Source organism: Callorhinus ursinus, unplaced genomic scaffold (assembly GCF_003265705.2).
Source record: "Callorhinus ursinus isolate GAN/ISIS: 27379988/994484 unplaced genomic scaffold, GSC_fseal_2.0 scaffold30, whole genome shotgun sequence".
Classification (NCBI taxonomy): Eukaryota; Metazoa; Chordata; class Mammalia; order Carnivora; family Otariidae; genus Callorhinus; species Callorhinus ursinus.
The window spans coordinates 2,364,444-2,381,831 of record NW_027397092.1 but is presented as its reverse complement, the minus strand read 5'-3'; the positions used below and the strand labels follow the sequence as shown (position 1 = coordinate 2,381,831).

General features: G+C 44.9%; 1 long non-coding RNA gene across 1 annotated transcript in view; it reads right to left on the bottom strand.

Moving 5' to 3' along the window:
- The window catches only part of LOC112815113 (uncharacterized), a 45,118-nt gene that overhangs the window by 11,711 nt on the left and 16,019 nt on the right, over positions 1–17,388 (bottom strand). The window contains exon 3 of the long non-coding RNA XR_012374180.1: positions 9,323–9,456. This is a non-coding gene — a long non-coding RNA (uncharacterized lncRNA). The remainder of the gene's footprint in view (positions 1–9,322; positions 9,457–17,388) is intronic.

The window sequence follows — 17,388 nt, the reverse complement described above, 5'->3', positions numbered from 1 at the left end:
AGGCTGGGTGAGCACGGAGAGCGGCCGGAGACCGGGGAGACGGGAGTGACTGCTTTTCTCTGGGGGCGCACTGAGGAGCGGGGCCCCGAGTTCTCGGCTCCTCCGGGTGGAGAATGGGAGGCCACCATTTTCACCCTGGTCCTCCAAAGCTGTACCAGAGCTTGCAGGGAACAAAAGCTCCTGAAAGCAAACCCGAGCAGCTTGCTTAGCCCAGACCAACAAGGGCGGGGCAATTCCACCTCCGGCAAAGACATTTGGGAACCACGGCAACAGGCCCCCCCAGAAGATCAGCACGAACAGCCAGCAAGCCAAGACCAAGTTTACCGATCAAGGAGAATGGGAGAACTCCAGTGCTAGGGGAATACTGCACATAGAATTCATCGCTTTTTTTTTTTTACCATGATTCATTAGTTTTTCAAAGTTAATTTTTTTAAACGTTTTTTTTTAATTTTTCTTTTTCTCCTTTTCAACCAACATCTTATCAATCCCTTTTTTAAAAAAACATTTTTTATTTTTCAATTTTAGAGTCATATTTTATCCCTTCATAGTAGTTACCCTTATTTTTGGCATACATATATATAAGTTGTTCTCTCTTTAAAATTTTGAGATACAATTTCTTCTAACAGATCAAAATATACCCTAAATCACTAGTGTATGGCTTTGTTCTAGTCTTCTGCCTGATCACAGTCTCTACTTTTTTTTTCTTTTTCTTTCTTTTTTTTTCCAAATCTTTCTTTTTTCAAACAACTTCTTATCGTATCAATTCCTTTTATAAAATCTTTTATAATTTTCATCTTTACAGTCATCTTCCATCCCTTCATTGTATCAACCCTTATTTTGTACATATATAAGTCTTTCTTCCTTTAAAATTTTAGGAGGCACTTTTCTCTAACAGACCAAAATATGCCCAAAATTTAGTGTGTGGCACTGATCTATGCACTAGCCTGTCATATTTGATCATATTCGGTTTTTTTCGTATTGTTCTGTTTTTGTATTTATCTTTTTCTTTTTGGTTTTTCTTCTTTCTTTTCTCTTTCTTTCTTTTTTTTTTTTTCTTTCTTTCCCTTTCTTTTCCCCTGGTTTCAGGTCTTTTCTGATTCATATACAGTATATTTGCTGGGGACGTTGTAAACCTGTTAGCATTTTGTTCTCTCATTCATCTGTTCTCCTCTGGACAAAATGACAAGATGAAAAAATCACCTGAGCAAAAAGAACAAGAGATAGTACTGTCAGCCAGGGACCTACTCAATACGGACATTAGTACGATGTCAGACCTAGAGTTCAGAATCATGACTTTAAAGATACTAGCTGGGCTTGAAAAAAGCGTGGAAGTTATTAGAGAAACCCTTCCTGGAGAAATAAAAGAACTAAAATCTAACCAAGTTGAAATCAAAAAGGCTATTGATGAGGTGCAATCAAAAATGGGGGCACTAACTGCTAAGATAAATGAGGCAGAAGAGAGAATCAGCGATATAGAAGACCAAATGATGGAGAATAAAGAGGCTGAGAAAAAGAGAGAGAAACAACTACAGGATCACGAGGGCAGAATTCAAGAGATAAGCGATATGATAAGACGAAACAACATTAGAATAACTGGGATCCCAGAAGAAGAAGAAAGAGAGAGAGGGGCAGAAAGTATATTGGAGCAAATTATAGCAGAGAACTTCCCTGATGTGGGGAAGGAAACAGGCATCAAAATCCAGGAGGCACAGAGAACCCCTCTCAAAATCAATAAAAATAGGTCAACACCCCGACATCTAATAGTAAAACTTACGAGTCTCAGAGACAAAGAGAAAATCCTGAAAGCAGCTCGGGAGAAGAGATATGTAACCTACAATGGTAGAAACATTAGACTGGCAACAGACCTATCCACAGAGACCTGGCAGGCCAAAAGGACTGGCATGATATCTTCAGAGCACTAAACGAGAAAAATATGCAGCCAAGAATACTATATCCAGCTAGGCTGTCATTGAAAATAGAAGGAGAGGTAAAAAGCTTCCAGGACAAATAAAAACTAAAGGAATTTGCAAACACGAAACCAGCCCTCCAAGAAATATTGAAAGGGGTCCTCTAAGCAAAGAGAGAGCCTAAAAGCAGCACAGATCAGAAAGGAACACAGACAACATACAGTAACAGTCACCTTACAGGCAATACAATGGCACTAAATTCATACCTTTCAATAGTTACCCTGAATATAAATGGGCTAAATGTCCCAATCAAAAGTCACAGGCTATCAGATTGGATTAAAAAACAAGACCCATCAATATGCTGTCTGCAAGAGACTCATTTTAGACCCAAAGACACCCCCAGATTGAAAGTGAGGGGGTGGAAAACTATTTACCATGCTAATGGACACCAAAAGAAAGCTGGGGTGGCAATCCTTATATCAGACAAATTAGATTTTAAAACAAAGACTGTAATAAGAGATGAGGAAGGACACTATATCCTACTTAAAGGGTCTAACAAGAAAATCTAACAATTGTAAATATCTATGCCCCGAACACGGGAGCAGCCAATTATATAAGGCAATTAATAACAAAAGCAAAGAAACACATTGACAACAATACAATAAAAGTGGGGGACTTTAACACCCCCCTGACTGAAATGGACAGATCATCTAAGCAAAAGATCAACAAGGAAATAAAGACTTTAAATGACACACTGGACCAAATGGACTTCACAGACATATTCAGAACATTCCATCCCAAAGCAACGGAATACACATTCTTCTCTAGTGCCCATGGAACATTCTCCAGAATTGATCACATCCTAGGTCACAAATCAGGTCTCAACCGGTACCAAAAGATTGGGATTATTCCCTGCATATTTTCAGACCACAGTGCTTTGAAACTAGGACTCAATCACAAGAGGAAAGTCGGAAAGAACTCAAATACATGGAGGCTAAAGAGCATCCTACTCAAGAATGAATGGGTCAACCAGGAAATTAAAGAAGAATTAAAAAAATTCATGGAAACCAATGAAAATGAAAACACAACTGTCCAAAATCTTTGGGATACAGCAAAGGCAGTCCTGAGAGGAAAGTATATAGCAATACAAGCCTTTCTCAAGAAACAAGAAAGGTCTCAAATACACAACCTAACCCTACACCTAAAGGAGCTGGAGAAAGAACAGTAAATAAAGCCTAAACCCAGCAGGAGAAGAGAAATAATAAAGATCAGGGCAGAAATCAATGAAATATAAGCCAAAAGAACAGTAGAACAGATCAACAAAACTAGGAGCTGGTTCTTTGAAAGAATTAACAAGATTGATAAACCCCTGGCCAGACTTATCAAAAAGAAAAGAGAGATGACCCAAATCAACAAAATCATGAATGAAAGAGGAGAGATCACAACCAACACCAAAGAAATACAAACAATTATAAGAACATATTATGAGCAACTCTATGCTAGCAAATTAGATAACCTGGAAGAAATGGGTGCATTCCTAGAGATGTATCAACTACCAAAATTGAACCAGGAAGAAATAGAAAACTTGGACACACCTATAACCACTAAGGAAATGGAAGCAGTCATCAAAAATCTCCCAAGAAACAAAAGCCCAGGGCCAGATGGCTTCCAGGGGAATTCTATCAGACATTTGAAGAAGAATTAATACCTATTCTCCTGAAACTGTTCCAAAAAATAGAAAAGGAAGGAAAACTTCCAAACTCCTTTTATGAGGCCACCATTACCTTGATCCCAAAACCAGACAAAGACCCCATCAAAAAGGAGAATTACAGACCAATATCCTTGATGAACATGGATGCAAAAATTCTCACCAAAATGCCAGCCAATAGGATCCAACAGTACATTAAAAGGATTATTCACCATGACCAAGTGGGATTTATCCCTGGGCTGCAAGGCTGGTTCAACATCCGCAAATCAATCAACGTGATACAATACATTAACAAAAGAAAGAACAAGAATCACATGATCCTCTCAATAGATGCAGAAAAAGCATTTGACAAAATACAGCTTCCTTTCTTGATCAAAACTCTTCAGAGTATAGGGATAGAGGGTACATACCTCAACATCATAAAAGCCATCTATGAAAAACCTACAGCGAATATCATTCTCAATGGGGAAAAGCTGAGAGCTTTTCCCCTAAAGTCAGGAACGCGGCAGGGATGTCCACTCTCACCACTGCTATTCAACATAGTATTAGAAGTCCTAGCCACAGCAATCAGACAACAAAAAGAAATCAAAGGCATCCAAATTGGCAAAGAGGAAGTCAAACTCTCACTCTTTGCAGATGATAGGATACTGTATGTGGAAAACCCAAAAGACTCCACCCCAAAACTGCTAGAACTCATACAGGAATTCAGTAAAGTAGCAGGCTATAAAATCAATGCACAGAAATCAGTGGCATTCCTATACACCAACAACAAGACAGAAGAGAGACAAATCAAGGAGTCGATCCCATTTACAATTGCACCCAAAACCATAAGATACCTAGGAATAAATTTAACCAAAGAGGCAAAGGATCTGTACTCAGAAAATTATAAAATACTCATGAAAGAAATTGAAGAAGACACAAAAAAATGGAAAAACGTCCCATGCTCATGGATTGGAAGAACAAACATTGTGAAGATGTCAATGCTACCTAGAGCAATCTACACATTCAATGCAATACCCATCAAAATACCATCCACTTTTTTCAAAGAAATGGAACAAATAATCCTAAAATTTGTATGGAACCAGAAGAGACCCCGAATAGCCAGAGGAATATTGAAAAAGAAAAGCAAAGTTGGCGGCATCACAATTCCGGATTTCCAGCTCTATTACAAAGCTGTCATCATCAAGACAGTATGGTACTGGCACAAAAACAGACACATAGATCAATGGAACAGAATCAAGAACCCAGAAATGGACCCTCAACTCTATGGTCAACTGATCTTTGACAAAGCAGGAAAGAATATCCAATGGAAAAAAGACAGTCTCTTCAACAAATGGTGTTGGGAAAATTGGACAGCCCCATGCAGAAGAATGAAACTGGACCATTTCCTTACACCACACACAAAAATAGACTCCAAATGGTTGAAAGACCTAAACGTGAGACAGGAGTCCATCAACATCCTAAAGGAGAACACAGGCAGCAACCTCTTCGACCTCAGCCGCAGCAACTTCTTCCTAGAAACATCGCCAAAGGCAAGGGAAGCAAGGGCAAAAATGAATTATTGGGATTTCATCAAGATAAAAAGCTTTTGCACAGCAAAAGAAACAGTCCACAAAACCAAAAGACAACCGACAGAATGGGAGAACATATTTGCCAATGACATATCAGATAAAAGGCTAGTATCCAAAATCTATAAAGAACTTATCAAACTCAACACCCAAAGAACAAATAAACCAATCAAGAAATGGGCAGAAGACATGAATAGACATTTTTCCAAAGAAGACATTCAAATGGCCAGCAGACACATGAAAAAGTGCTCAACATCGCTCGACCTCAGGGAAATCCAAATCAAAACCTCAATGAGATATCACCTCACACCAGTCAGAATGGCTAAAATTAACAAGTCAGGAAACAACAGATGTTGGCGGGGATGCGGAGAAAGGGGAACCCTCCTACACTGTTGGTGGGAATGCAAGCTGGTGCAACCACTCTGGAAAACAGTATGGAGGTTCTTCAAACAGTTGAAAATAGAGCTACCATACAATCCAGCAATTGCACTACTGGGTATTTACCCCAAAGATACAAATGTAGGGATCCGAAGGGGTACGTGCACCCCAATGTTTATAGCAGCAATGTCCACAATAGCCAAACTGTGGAAAGAGCCAAGATGTCCATCGACAGATGAATGGATAAAGAAGAAGTGGTATATATACACAATGGAATATTATGCAGCCATCAAAAGGAATGAGATCTTGCCATTTGCAACGACGTGGATTGAACTGGAGGGTGTTATGCTGAGTGAAATAAGTCAATTAGAGAAAGACATGTATCGTATGACCTCACTGATAGGAGGAATTCTTAATCTCAGGAAACAAACTGAGGGTTGCTGGAGTGGTGGGGGTGGGAGGGATGGGGTGGCTGGGTGATAGACATTGGGGAGGGTACGTGCTATGGTGAGCGCTGTGAATTGTGCAAGACTGTTGAATCACAGATCTGTACTTCTGAAACAAATAATGCAACATATGTTAAGAAAAAAGAAAAAGAAGAAGATAGCAGGAGGGTAAGAATGAAGGGGAGTAAGTCGGAGGGGGAGACGAACCATGAGAGATGATGGACTCTGAAAAACAAACTGAGGGTTCTAGAGGGGAGGAGGGTGGGGATGGGTCAGCCTGGTGATGGGTATTAAAGAGGGCACATTCTGCATGGAGCACTGGGTGTTATGCACAAACAATGAATCATGGATCACTACATCAAGAACTAATGATGTAATGTATGGCGATTAACATAACAATAAAAAAATTAAAAAAAAAACAAAGGGATCTTAGGGGACACCTGGGTGGCTCAGTCAGTTAAATGTCCGACTCTTGACTCAGAGCAGGTCTTGATCACAGGGTCGTGAGTTCAAGCCCCGTGTTGGGCTCCATGCTCTTACTTAAAAAAAGAAAAAATATATATACATATGTCAATATAAATAAAGGGATCTTATAAGTCAATAAGGAAGTAACAAATATCTTCTTTGAAAAAGTGGTCAAAGGACAGTATTAAGCATGGTGCAAAAGAAGGAAAACATAGGAAAATGTACAACGATTTCGTGAGAAAAGCAGAAAGTTAAAAGCTGGGGCGCCTGGGTGGCTCAGTCGGTTAAGCATCCCACTCTTGATTTCAGCTGAGGTCTTGATCTCAGGGTCCTGGGATCAAGCCCCAAATCTAGCTCCTCACTCAGCGGGGGGTATGCTTGGGATTCCCTCTCTCCCTCTGCCCCTCCCCCCTCTTGCTTTCTCTCTCTGAAATAAAATAAATAAATCTTAAAAAAAAAAGAGATATGTTTATTAATTTGGAGGGCTGTTTGCAATGTACCATCAAAATTTTTATTTTTTTTAAGACTTTATTTATTTGAGAGAGAGAGAGAGGCACAAGCCAGGGGAAGGGGCAGAGGAAGAAGGAGAGGCGGACTCCCCACGGAGCAGGGAGCCCAACTCGGGGCTCGATCCCAGGACCCTGCGATCATGACCAGAGGTGAAGGCAGACACTTAACGGACTGAGCCACCCAGGCACCCTATTATCAAAATTTTTAAAAGGCATAAAGCAGACCACATACCAGTATGCACAGTGTGCATGCCATCTGTGTATAAAAGTAAAAACAAACCAAACTTTATAAACCTAAATACACACACATATGAATATACATATACACACATGCATATGCATTCATCTGTATTGATTTCTCTTTCTTTCTATATGAATATATAGGTGTACGTGGACACACACATATGCATAAATACAAATAAATACATAGATGTCTATACACCTAGATATTAACATTCCATACTTCTAAGTAATGGGATTACAAGCAATGCCTATTTTCTTCTGCATACATTTTATGTTTCTTTTATAACTATTTTCTACAATAAGCATATTTTTTCCCTTTAATTTAAAATAAGAAAGCTCAGAGAGCCTCGCGCAGCCCCACTGCTGCCCGCCAGCCTAATGACCATCACACCCAGGAGGAGGTGCAGCTGTGGTCACTGGCCCCTGTCACCGTTCCTGCAAGGACGAGCCACTGGGCCAGACCCAGCAGCCGCCAGCCCGCCCTCCAAAAGGCAACACCGAGGGCTGGCAAACAGTGGCTGAGGACTCACTTGTCTGAGGCACCTGCCTGCTGGGTCAAGGTCATCGCCGTGAAGGCTTGGGGAAGAGTCAAATGGCTTCTTGTAGGAAACAGAATTTGGTTGCAATAAACAAGAAGGACACCAAGGAAGAGGTGTTTGTACACCAGCCTGCCATAAAGAAGAACTCCAGGAAGTACCTTCCAGTGTAGCACGTGGAGAGACTGGACTTGGACCTTGTTGAAGGAGAAAACCCTTCGGGGACGGCCAGTACTGTGGGCCCTGGGGGAGCTCCAGGGCAAGGGGGTAATGTTAGCAGCACACCGTAGGCATCACAGACGGTCCCCCTTGCCTGGGGCCTCCATGCCATCACCAGTGGAACTACCAGAACAGTGAGAGTGGGGTTCAAGAATCAGGGATAGATCAGGAGAGCTCCCCAAGGTCAGTACCATCAGCACCAGCCCTACCATAGGTCCCCACGGTCTCCCAACTTCCTGCCTGTGGGAGCCTGTGAGCATGGACCACAGCTTTCCAACCCTCCTGTGAGGGGAGAAGGGGAGAAGGGTGGTGCGGGGCCGGCAAGCAGGGTGCAGGAGAGCAAGGTAGGTCCTTAGGAGACGGAACATGCATCGGGGTTCCCGACCACGATTCCGCAGGGGGCTCGCCTCACCAAAGACAGCCTAGAGAGGACAGCAGTGAAGAAGGCAAGGAGATGAGACCCAAGGTCAGCAGCCACCTCAAGGTCGGTACCCACACGACTTCAGTTCCCCACACAGATGCCCAGAAAACCCGAAACTGCTAGATGGCACAGGGACAAAAGCAGCCGACCACGGGCTGAGACGTGGCTCCCAGGCTGAGCAGGGTGGGCTGAGGAAATGCCAGTTTACCATCTCTCCCACCACCTGGTTTAGGCATCCACCAAGAACGAATATAAAATTCCAGCAACAAAAAATGAACAAAAGAGTGGAGCTGAAGACCTTCAGCGCTGCCTTTTTGCCCACTGACCAGATAACCAGAACTACCTGCATTATCTGGGCAGGATGGGGTTTCTATTATTTTTACCTAATGATGTCTCTTATTGGGAATGACAAACATGGGGTTTTTTTTTTTTTTGGTTGTTTTGTTTTGTTTTTTTATTTTTTAAAGATTTTTTAAAAAATATTTTATCCATTTAGTTGACACACACAGAGAGAGAGAGCACAAACAAGAGGAGGGGCAGAGGGAGAGGGAGAAGCAGGCTGCCCGCTGAGCAGGGAGCCTGATGCAGGGCTCAATCCCAGGACCCTGGAATCATAACCTGAGCCAAAGGTAACCAGCTGAGCCACCCAGGCACCCCTGTTTTGTTTCTTTAAAGCCTGATTTTTCTCAATACACCTTTAGAGGTTTTTAAACGTTTTGTATCTGGTCAAACTGAGATTTCTAAGAATCTCATTTTTAATTTGTAATGCAAGTATACGATTTGATTTTTCAAAAAGATCAACAAACAGCAAGCGTGTGTTAATAAAGATCTTAAATAATAAATACATCGTTTTAAAAATGTAAACTCAGATTCTTCCGTAGGAACCCAGGTTAGTAGGATGGACGGGGTCTCGAGAACTCACCATGACAGAGAACGCTGCTGAGGAGCCAGGCGCTTACAGCCCAGAGGCCAGCCTTCACGAGGCCGAGAAGAAGGAAATTTGGCTCGGCTTCCTGACACGCAGTGTTTCCCGGTGTGTATTTCAAAGAGCGTCACCTAGAGATGGAAAGAAGGGGAAAACTCAAGTTCAGGGACAAACCTGAGGCCTCAAAGGGAAATAGTGGCAAAAGGGCCTAAAATCCAGCCTCGAGGTGGCCATTTTGTACACACAGCCTGGAGAGCCAAACCACACCCTCACAAGTGGCTTCCACCTTCTGAAGAAGTTGAGAAGTGAATCCACAGTAAAGAAGGGGAATGTGTGTTCTAAGAATCTCCCTCAAAGGACGCAGAGACATTTCAATTCCGTTCAAGCTGGTTGAGTGTCCTCTCCTGAGGTCTGAAAAGCAAGACGCCCTCCCTCCGTCTTGTAGAAGTAACAATGTCAACGGTGAAAGTATCCTACTTTTAGGAAACATTTCTTAGATCAAGTCATTCACCCTTTACAACATTACAACAGCATCATCTTGTGGACACGGTAGCTATTATTAAACCCAATCTACAGATGGGGACGCTGAGGCTTTGGGGCACAACCAGGACTTGACCCCAATGTACTAACTCCCTCCTCCCTAGGTCACTTTTTGGAGCATTGAAAAAACAAAACTCATTCAAAGGCAGACCATTCATGCCAAATAGGCACTGCAGCACTTGATATTTTTAAGCGAAGGAGAGGGCACAATCATGCATATCTTATTTATCATCTCGCCTCATTACACAGTCACATTAAAGTTGCTGATACATTGAAGTGGGAGCCCGATGTTTTGCTTTGTTTTGTTTTGTTAATCCCACGATGGAATTTCTGGTCCACTAATCAACCTTAAGCATGGCCCTTCCTCCTCTGGGAGGGCTCCCTGTGGGAGGAGGAAACACACTCTGCTGGAGGAAGCTGACCCCTCCCTCCCGCTTTGGTTGATCAGGAATCTCCTGGGCTCAGGATCTCTGCCCTTGTACCTCTCCCCACCAGGGCTCCGTTGCCCCATCCTGTTCCCTCCCAGAGACGGCCTGTGCGTGCCATGGAGGGAGAGAGGGCACGGGTGATTTCCTCCTGCATTTCCCATTGTCTGGGAGAGCCTGGCGAGCCTTTCCCTGGGCTTGGAAACAGCCTGATGCTTTTCAAGTAGAAGCTGCAATCTTCAAAAATGAGCCCGAGCCCAAACAGCCTTGATAAGGGTGCAGAGTATACTCTCGGTTTCCTCTTGCCAAAAAATAAACCGGGAAGGACAAAAGACTCTTGTTGAGGAGCAGAGGGCCCCCCCAGGTGGTGCAGTATTGCAGGAAGGGTGGCCTCTAGTCCCAGCAAGTCCCCCTGCTTGGTTTAGGGAAGAGTGTCAACAGCCTGCAGGGTTTGCTTGCTTGTTTATTTTGTTTGACTGCTCCTCACATGTCCTCGGGGTTTTTTGTTTTACTTCAGAAAAAAGATGAAGTTATATGTCTTTTGATTGCATTGTTTTCAATGGGCACTATATTTGCATAGCCCAGAAACAAAAATAATAGAAAAGGGAATACACGGGGGAAATCTTCTTACATTAATTTTGTTATCTCCACCGAAGCTGGGGCTCGAACTCACAACCGCAAGACCAAGAGTCGCGCGCTCTACCAATAGAACCAGCCACGTGCCGCTGCAATGGGAAACCTTGATCACACCTCTGCCCACAGGTCCCCATTCCTTCCCTTCCTCGTAGGCAACTTTTTACTAGTTTCTTATGTAGCCTTCCAGGGTGTTACACAATATACTTATTTTCTCACTTTCTTATTGAATAGGCATTCTCAATGGGGGTGATACCACCCCCAAGGGGGTGAAAATGGATTCTGGGAAGCGAAAAATTCTTCCCCTTCTTATGGATAAATCACAAATATACATTAGACACGCAGCATAGAAACAGATACACATGCTATTAAAATTTCATGGGGGTGGCATTCAGGGGAAAAACGTCTTTAAAGGTTTCTTGGGGGGATGATAATGAAGAAAACTTTGAGAAACACTGCTGTAGAAAGCAGTATATGACATATACCTGCTCTGCACCTTTTTTCTCTTGACAGTATATCCTAGGGATCTTTCCGCATCAATTCATGCAGTTTTACCTTATTTTTTTATAGTGGCATGGTATTCCATTGTGCAGTTGTACCATTATTTGTGTAATCTGTGCCCTATTAATATATAGTTGGGTTGATTCTCACCTTTGGCTACCGTAATATCGCAGTGAAAAGCCTTTTGCATACATCGACTACACCCACAGGTAAATCTGTGTATCATGGGCGCCTGGAAGTGGGGTTGCTAGGTCCAAGGGTAAATTCCTTTAAAATGGCAGGGAGATCTGGCCAGATGCCCCTCCATGTTGCACTAACTCTGTCTGTCATCTAATGAGTAAGAAACAGGTTGGCGGGGTGCCTGGGTGGCTCAGTCGTTAAGCATCTGCCTTCCGCTCGGGTCATGAGGCCCGGCATGGGGCTCCCTGCTCGCCGGGAAGCCTGCTTCTCTCTCTCCCAACCCCCTGCTTGTGTTCCCTCTCTTGCTGTCTCTCTTTCTCTCTGTCAAATAAATAAATACAATCTTAAAAAAAAGAAAGAAAGAAACAGGGCGCCTGGGTGGCTCAGTTGGTTAAGCGACTGCCTTCGGCTCAGGTCATGATCCTGGAGTCCCTGGATCGAGTCCCACATCGGGCTCCCTGCTCAGCAGGGAGTCTGCTTCTCCCTCTGACCCTACCCCCTCTTGGGCTCTCTCTCTCTCACACTCTATCTCTCAAATAAATAAAATCTTTAAAAAAAGAAAAAAAAAAGAAAAAGAAACAGGTTGGCTACTCTTTAAATGGCTGTCTGACCCTGCCTGAGGATTATTAGGTTAATTGTAGCTGGGCGAGGGGCAAGGTGGTCATGGGGGTACTGGGGTCTCCTCTGGGCTGTGCTGTGTGCCTCAGCAAAGCAAAGAATGGGTCCCTGGTGATAGTACTCAGGCAAAGAAGGGGCCCCTGCCTGTGTGATGAGATTTGGGGCCTACAGAGGGAATATCATTTGGGATGACCTCAGGCTGCGGTGAGGGATTTGACATGCTCCCCGCCCCCCCAACTCCTAATCTAGGGCCTGCAGCTTGTGGGAGGACAGCTCCCAGTACAAGGTAAGTCCACCCCAACCGTGACTTTTCTCGCCTGGGAGCAAAGGGCCTGGCCAGGGAGGTTCGTTCTGCATGGAACATTCAGAATGGCTGCCACACAACTCGGCTCCTAACACAAGTCCCTTTCCACCGTCCTGCGCAGGGAGGGAAGACACGTGGCAGCAGCCTCGCCTTCCCCAGAAACCCCGGGAAGGTGCGCGTGCGCACACCGCCCCCCACCCCTCCACCCCGCCGCAAGGCAGGTGCAGAGCCTTCCCTGCAGCCTGATTTACCACTTTGATCTGGACTGAAATTAATTGCTCGTGAGACATTTGTGCTTTACACCTCAACCAACTCTGCAAAGATTTTTATTTGGCCTTTGAATTATTTAAACCATCGTAATCATATTTGCTTTCAACAGAAATCTGCTGTATTTAGCAGCTTGAGAGGGACTAAATGAAGCCCCCCGGGGTGGCTGGCCACTGCTCTTTGTTCTATTTGGATTCCCCTCCTGGAGACAGTCATCCCTGCATGGGGTTTGATTCGTGTTTTCTGGTGCTTGTTAACGGAGATCGAATACATCACAAACTGCAGAAATTTACACCGCATTACAATCACATCTGAGCTCTCGCTGGGCAGGATTTTGACTCTGATAATTTATTCAAGACCTCCTCTCCTTCCTGTTCCCATCAGATCCCTGAGCCTACCTGGTCTTTCCCGCCTAGATCTGTAAGCAACTCGGGACTCCCACTCTGCTCCTCCAAGACTTTTTTGGTCCAGTGAATGAATTTAAATAAATAAAGCAACATCTGCTGTAAACATGACTTCAAGGATGGAGTGGGCCCCGTGCTTCCCCTTGCCTCTGCAGCTTCTCTCCATGAAACTGAGCGCAATAAAGCTCCAAGCCAGCGAGGAACATGATAGAAGTGGCAAACGACATAAATTGTGAATCATAAGTCACAGTTCCATTTGCTCTGCCACATTGTAAAAATTGCAAATTTTTCATCAGGAAAGACAAGAAGAACTGTGAATGCTTCCATCTCGCTGGGCGGCCAGGATACTTCCATGGTGCACGGCCACTGGGCTGGTGCACCTTCTCTGTCCCCGCAGACTGGCCCGCACAGTGTGCCTGGTCTTCCCCGGGTGCAGCAGTCCTCACTCTCCCTCGGGGGATCGATATTGTAGACAGGTTGCATTGTTTCATTCATGGTAACAACAGTGGAAAAAGATGTCAACATTGAAGTCTCTCCTTCTTCTCCCTGGTAATTCATTCATATTCTGTCTCTCCCTCCTAGTCTCTCTCTCATTCTTTTTCTCCTTTCCCCCCATTCTTTCCCATCCCCATATTTTCTCTCACCTGCTCTAGAATTCCAAAGAGAGGCAGGACAAGAACCAGCAGAACCCAGGTTTAGCCGAAACCATCAGGGCCTTTTACAAATGATCCTCAGGACAAGACTATGGACAGCAACACTTGTGTGGAGACACCTCCCAAATGAGAGGGTTCACACCAGGTCTACGACAACAATCCCATGGCTTCTCCAAGGCCCTTCCTAGAGCTGGGGTGTGTCTGCATCACTAACTTCTACTTCTAGAACTCACATCTGGCCTTACTGGGCTGGTGTCTGTATGGTGGGCCAAGTCATATTGTGAGATGCCAGGCATTTCCAGATAGACTGAGGCCAGCAGTCATTTGTTCATTTTTAAGATTTTATTACTTAGACAGAGAGTGTGCATGCATGAACTAGGAGAGAAGCCGAGGGAGAGGGAAAGAGAATCTCAAGCAGACTCTGTGCTGAGCACGGAGCCCGATATAGGGCTCTCTTGATCGCATGACCCTGAGATTATGACCTGAGACAAAATCAAGAGTCTGATGCTTAACCAATGGAGCCACCCAGGTGCCCTGATTTGTTTATTATTCACCTATTGTTAGAAGGCTTGATTTGAACTCTGGATGCGTAGAGGGCCAGGAGTGGCTTTATGTCACCTCCACACAATGCCATCAAGAGCATCTCGATATTGCCTCTGGGCAGTGGCAGCATGAGATGGCATGCTGAGGTAGAAAGAATGATCATCTCATACATTATATTTACAAAGTGTGTTCATAATACCATGTAAAGTCCAAATCAGTTTGATCAAGTCCCATGTAACTCAAAACTAATGGAGGAAAATGGGATCAACTTGTAAGGAATGGAAGTCTTATGGATCCATTGGCCATCTACTTATTTATAAATAAACATGCATCAATATGCAAAACGCTATGTGGTAGATAGACAGGATGGACCCCTGCCACAATAATAATAATAATAATAATAATAACAATAATGGTAATAAACACAACCACCTTTCCTGAGCATTGCTAGTAATAGTTTCACACAACATAAATTTGCTCATTTAATTTGTACAACAGTCATACGTGGTAGTTATTATCCCCCTCTCACAAATGGAGAAACTAATGCACAGACAGGTTAAACCATTTGCCCAAGGTCACACAGTAAATACCTAAGCTCAGGTTTGCACCCAGAAAATCTGCCTCCAGAATCCATGTACTTAATAATGTACCATGTAGCTAGAAACCACTAAATGGTGCAGAAATGAATGGGACCCCTAAAATAGGCTACCACAAATAGGGGAATTCTAGGGAAATCTAAAAAAGAAGATCCCCTCTTGGAGGGGGCAGGAGCACTGGGGTCTCAGCCAAGGCTTCAAGGAGGATGTAGCATTTGTGCCCAAACTTAAGAATGGATGCGTTTGGGGAACTGAAATGTTGGAGGAGATCTCCGTGTAGACATGCTGTGGTCTTAGAAGACACAGAGAAAACACAGAGCTTGCCCAGGAATGGTAAACGTCCAGGTAAAGAGTTCAAGGGGAATCACGTGAGGCAGGATTGAAGGTGGTTTAGGGAGAGGAGGTCATGCATTTTATATTGCAAAATAAATCTTCCGAGCAGACTGTGGGGCTCATTTAGGTCTGACTCCCTCACAGAGAAGCATATAAATGGCAGGATATGAGAGCATCTGCCTGGGGACTGGAGGACAAATGAGAGGGTTGGGGGCGCCTGGCCGTAGCCCTTTTGCTCTCACTGCATAAACCCTCCCGGGGAAACAGAACTTTTTATTACTAGAGCTGGAATGGGCCCAAGCCGATGTCCCAAAATGGCTCAGTTCCCTTCTTACGGTGAAGTGTCACCATGTTCCAAGGAGAAATGATTTGATCGCAGCAGATGGCTGTTCGGGCTGGCTGGTGACCAGCCTACTGCCCTGTCCCGGGCCCTCCCTACTGGAGATGGATGGCAGCTTCTTTCTCCTTAAGTTTCATGGCCGGGCCTGTGGCTGCAAATACCATTGCCAGAACAACCTAGTCTCCAGTGGGCTCTGTGCAGGGGTGTCCCCGCCTCAGGGCTCCAGGCAGACTGATGTCCCCCAAGGTGGGCTGGCCCCTCGCTTACTTGCCCAGACAACGCAGGTGCAGTGGGGAGACCCCTCCCAGAGCCTGCGGGGCGCAGCCTGCAGCTCCTGCATCATCCAAGGCGGGAAGAGGTGCCCAGGTAGAGGGTTGCAGATGTCCCGAAGCAGAGGAGGCCTGGCTGGAAAGGCCAAGAGGGAAGGCGTGGCACGGTTAAGGCTGACCGGTGGCTTCTACAGGCTCTGGATTGTTCATTTGATTCAGTAACTCACTTAGGTGAACAGATCGTAATCCCATAACATCAAATGCTTCCAACTTCCTCTGGCTTCTCCTTCCTTGTCCTCAAAAGAGTTCCAAGTTTCTTTCTTTTGTTTTGTTTTGCCTTTTTTGTTCTTCCCCCCCCCCTTTTACAAAGGAAATTAGACAAAGCAGGACAGAGAAAGCGTGGACACTGTGTCGGGGGAGGGGAGGCACATTGTCTTTGCAAGAAGGGAGGCTGGCAGGTTTTTTCCATTTGGCTTGGATCTGTGGCTTAGAGAAAGAATCCTCCGAGTGAAAAGCAACAGGGTTTCGGTTCCCCGGGCACAAGACCATCATGGGCAAATTAATTAGGCTTATGCTCTCAGATGAGATCTTTTTACAGGGCAGAGCATGATGACCCCGGGGAGGCAGCTCGGAGAGGCGTTTCCTGTAATAAATTCTCCATCCGTGCTGGGGAACATAAAGCATTTTCTTACACGTTTGTTTGTCAGACATCTTGGGCACACAGAGGTGAGAGAGGGGAAAAAACAAAACAAAACAAAAACAAAACCAACAAACCAGGACCCAAAATAGCACAGCACTGCGTGGGAAGGATGATAAAATTATGGCACTCTGATGACAGACATAGGGTTTCATTTTATCACTCTAGAACCCAGCGTCTTGGGAGGTTTACGGTTTCCATTTCTTTCCTTTCTCCACGTCCCTGTGTTCTCCTCATGTGAATATATATGTTGTTGCATATTTTACATCCATTTTGGATGTCTTTCCTCATCCCGACCTGCCTGGGATCCCCGCAGCCTTGCTGCTCTGGGGCACCATGTTTGGCCCCGCGCGAAAGCGCCCTCCAATGCTGCATGCCAAGGGCCAACTCCTATGAAAATCCTTGTGGCCCCAGCAGGCACCCGCGCATCCTTGTTCGAGGACCAGGTCCAGCTGTCGTTGCTGCTGCTTTGAAAGCAAATGCATCCCCTGAATCTGGGAAATGGGATTCCCAGGCATCTCTCACGGAAGCCAGGCAACCATCTGCTGGACCAAAAGGAAAGCAGTGCACCTCTCCCTGCCAGTCATGGCCACCTGGAGCACCTTTGGGATCTTTCTCACACCCATTCCTTGATGATCAGGTTGTTCCTCCAGCGCTGGTCACGCGCATGAGTAAGTCCCACCACTTCTGCATCAACCCCAGCCCCGACCTGAACGGCCCAGGGGAGACAGGGAGCGCTGGGCACCCCAGTCCCTCACCT